Consider the following 4882-nt stretch of genomic DNA (forward strand, 5'->3'; position numbering starts at 1 on the left):
TTGGCTGTTGTCGTGAAAACAATCAGTTCCATATTTTCTCCTGGCAGCTGTCTGTACCAGTACATCTGGACATAGAAAGCACCCTTGGTATGGCTGCAGTCCATTGTTGCATTATTACCCCGTTGTTCCCACAGCATGGGAGTTTGTGTGACATCCTTGGCATCAGTTAGACCTGTGTGTTTATAAATGTTTGGTTAATAATGACATTTTTTAAAAGTACAATGTTAAACCATATACACCTTATGTAAATGAAATCTTAGTCTAATCCACCTTTCATCCAAAGAAGAAAAGTCAAACAGCTGAGCTGACCATGCTTGATGAGGTCCATGTTGTTGGAGATGCATGAATTAATGGCAGTATGCATTTACATTGACATATAGAGTTTCAGGTGGGCGTGTCGCTGCTTTGTGCCATGCTGTGTGATCCTGAATCAAAGAGAAGTTGTGAGCATTTGTGGTGCTTGACATCCCCCTACAGTTCACGAGCTTGTGTTTATATTCCTGACTGTTAAATTCTTCAGAGGACAAGACATCTAGCATAGTGGCAGGAAACACAATTATGTGTGTGACTTTAACAATTGATCAAAATTAATTCCCTGCTTCTTCCAACGATTATAACAACGCTTAAGGTTTAATCTAAGCCAGCAACATGTCTTCAAATGGGATCAAATCTGTCTTGAAACTCTCAAAACCTTAAGGCTAAATTTAGTTGCATACTGGCTGCAGGTGTTCAGATATTAATCTGCCTCAGAGACATTAGGTAAGGTTTTGTATTGACTTTAGTGGAGCTGTAATACTATACTGAGCCCAATGCACATGTTTCTGTCAGTCACTGAAACATTAGAAATGGTCAGGTTTGAATGTTGTTTGACATTTCCATCAGAGCTGATTTTCACTTTCACATTATCTGCGTGGTTTGGATATTCCACGTTTAGGTATCCCATGAACTTTTAGAGCTTTGTGTTCATCTTGTTTGTACCAGAGAATGCAATCAACAGTTGACACATCGTGTGAACAGTGGATCTCACTGGAAACTGATTGACCGACTTTCTTAATGATGGAAGGAGGTGTTTGCAGGACATGGTAGGTGCTAGAAACTCCTGTGGGGTGAGCAGAGTGAAAAGTACAGATCACTATCATAGTGGACAGTACCTCCAATGAAGCTAGAGCTGAAGAGAGTTTGATCAGACCAGCTGTGATCATCATCCTGTTCAGAGGAACCTAAACTGAAATGTGTGTGTGGTGGGAGGTTGAAAAGCTTCATACGATTCTGATGTGTAGTTGTACTTGAGGTCCCCCTACAGTACAGGGAATAATTGCAACACTTGTGCCAACCATTCAGTGAGGTTTTTGTTCAGCTTTCACATGAGTCTGTATCACTGTGCTCACTGACGGCACAGAAATACCAGCCGCTGTCCTTTGGCTCCAGGTCCTTCACTGTAAATGTCCCATCATGAACCTCAGTCTTTGTGGCTGAGTATTTCTCTTTGCTGAATTTTCCAAAGTCGTGATCGTATTTTTTGGCTGTTGTTGTGAACACAATCAGTTCCATATTTTCTCCTGGCAGCTGTCTGTACCAGTACATCTGGATATAGGAAGCATCCTTGGTATGGCTGCAGTCCATTGTTGCATTATTACCCTGTTGTTCCCACAGCATGGGAGTTTGTGTGACATCCTTGGCATCAATTGAACCTGTGTGTGTAGAACAGTTCAATTAATAATGCAGATGTTTAAGTATAAAGCCTTTAATTATGATCACTTGTTTCTGCCATCCCTAAAATAAGTAACAGAATAAATGAGATCTCAGTACATCTCACCTTTGATCCAAAGCAGAAATATCAAAAAGGTGAGGTGACCATATATGAAAATGTCCATGTTGTAGAAGATGGGAGCACGTGAATAAACGACAGTTTGAATTTATGTTGATATAAAGAGTTGCAGGTGGGAGTGTCACTGCTTTGTGGGGAGCTCTTTGATCTGTGGTATCTCCATCGTCAGTTGTGAGTATTTGTGGTCCTTGACATCCCCCTACAGTTCATTATGTGAGATTTTTGTACAGGCGTTGAGTGTGGCTGTATCGCTGTGTTCACAGACAGCACTGAAATGCAAGCCTTGATCTCCTGGCACCAAATTCTTCACTATCAGTGTCCCACTGTGAGCATCACGCTTGATGGCTGAGAACCTTTTACTCATGAAGTCTGTTTCAAAGTCAGGTTAAGAGCTTGCAGTAGTAAACGCCTTTTGTTTCATTAGTTCTCCAGGCAGCTGTCAGTGACTTTTTTCTGAGGCTAGGTTTAGTTGCAGACTGGCAGCAGGTGTTTAGATATTAATCTGTGTCATAGACATTGGCAGAGGTTTTTGTATTGACTTCAGTTGGATCTGTAGTACTGTGCTGACTAGCAGCACAGAAATACACAGCACTGTCAGTCACTGAAACATTAGAAATGGTCAGGTTTGAATATTTTTTGCCATTTCCGTTAAAGATGATTTTTCCTTTGACATCCTCCTCGGGGTAGGGAAAGTTCAGATTTAGGTATCCAAGGAACTGTGGAGCTCTGCGTTTGTCTTGTTTATACCAGAGAATCCGTTCAAAAATTGACACGTTGTGTGAACAGTGGATCTCACTGGAAACAGATTGACCAACTTTCTTAATGATGGAAGGAGGTGTTTGCAGGACATTGTAGGTGCTAGAAACTCCTGTTGGGAATAAAATAACACATGATTATTTTAGAAATGAAATTACCAGCTCTGTGATGATTTCCTGATCTTAGAATACTCACCGTTATCCCCCATCAGCTGAAAGAAAAAGAGAATGAAGACTGTGGAGATCATGTTGAACATTCCTCTCCTGTGAAGCACATCACAGTTAATGCATGACAGATATGAAACCAAAGCTTTGACTTTATCTGCAGGCTATGTGTAGATATTGTGGTTTTGGGCATGTGCAATATGTTTGCTACCTTATTTCATTTGCTGACATTTGTCTCCCCCTGGGGGTGTAAAAATCATTATCTTTCCCCTGTGTCCCCTTGGTTGGTAGTCACTTCAGCATCGATATTCCTTTTACTCATGTGAGATCAGACCACAATCATTTAAATCTGTATCTAAAGTTATCTTTCTATATTTTACTGAATCATTTAGTTTTGTATCCACTGACTGACTTGCATTTATCAACTAGTAAAAATGAGTTTGTGTAAACTATTCTTGATGCACGATTCATACGTGCAGAGGGATCATAGATGCCACTTTGTGATGAAAATGAATGTCTGTCTTATACAGATGTTGCACATTGGTCCCTGAAACGCAGAACAGAAATACAAGCCTTTATCTTATGGCTCCAAATTCCTCAAGGTGAGCATCAGGCTTGGTGGCCTCAGTTCAAACCTTGGATATATCTGAAATTTAAGGTTATTACAAATGTAGCTGTTGTATGTTCAAAGTACATAGGTGCTTTTGGGTGTACAACAGAACGATTAATAGCCTGAGGAGCCTGTGTTTCATTTTAATGATAATCTCCATCTTCTGATTGTGAAGTACTACAAGTCACATGAAATGAAGAGTTCAGGTGGGAGTGTCGCTGCAGTATCAGCTGATAAGAGGTCCCACCACAGTGCATACAGAATTCCTCATGGACTACCAGTTCTCTAGATCAAGACAGATTTGATAACATTCAAAACGCGGATTACCTGACAGAAATGTTTCCAGCTTCAGAAAGGAAGTTTTTTTCAACTTGTTTGAAGTGCATAGAGAGCATTGCTAAAGCAAATTACTGTGTATTTAAAATATCATATTAATTGAACATGAATTTAACAAACTCAAACTTGAAAGCTGCAGGTGCTCAGGATCCCCAGCACTTTGTTGTTCTGTCAGGCAAATAAGGGAATAGGTTTTTGTACTGACTTTACAGTGAACTGCAGCACTGTGGCGTTTGGCAGCACAGAAATACACTGCACTGTCACTGAACTTTAGATTATAGATGGTGAGGGCTGACTTTTTACGGCCATCTCCGTCAAAGCTGATATTTCCACTCGGATTGCTTTCTTTATTCACGAACTGCAGGTTGACATATCCCAGGATCTCCAAAGTTTGGTGTTGGTCTTGCTTGTACCAAAGAATGACCTCATAATCTTTAATGCTGTGTGAACATTTGATTTCACTTTGAACAGATTCACCAATTCTCCTAATGATGGAAGGAGGTGTTTGGGAGAGACTTTTTGTGTCAGATGCACCTGTGGAAAAACAGTGTTTAAATACAGGAATCATTATGTTATAATCATTGTATTGTTATAATTATTGTTGTTTTCCCTACCTGTAATTTCTGGGAAGTGCAGAAAACAAAATATAGTGACCACAATGATCATTTTAAACGATTTATCTCTGCTTTCCTTTCAGTATAGTCGGTTCATCAGCTTTGGATGAGAATAGATCGCGGTTACCAGATGATGCACATGGGAGGTGTCAGCAGGTTTCTACTTCATTTCTTAAACTAGCAGTGGAAAACACTGTTGTCATTCGACAATCTATGGGCGTGAAGATTTAATTTATTGAGGTCTGTCTCCACCTACTGGAGTGAGGGTACTGTAAATGGAGCACAAGCCATGTGGCGTTAGATTCTGGCCCTCAGCCTTCTATAGAAACTGACTTGGTGTGCCGCTGATTATTAATTCAACACATGTATTCCTTTTGTTTCTTTTCAGTGGGACTCTATCTAAAACGGTAAACATTATAACTGGTGAACACAATTAATTTTATAACGATCTTTGTCTTCAGGTCATTTCAGAGTTGTTTTGAGACCCCCATGTTGCTACTCTTCAGAGAAAATTAAAAGAGGAGGGAAACTTACAATTGACCCCCCTAAATACTCTTTCTCATTATTGGATTCA

The sequence above is a fragment of the Aulonocara stuartgranti genome, assembly GCF_965226115.1.
Source record: "Aulonocara stuartgranti genome assembly, chromosome: 19".
Taxonomy (NCBI): Eukaryota; Metazoa; Chordata; class Actinopteri; order Cichliformes; family Cichlidae; genus Aulonocara; species Aulonocara stuartgranti.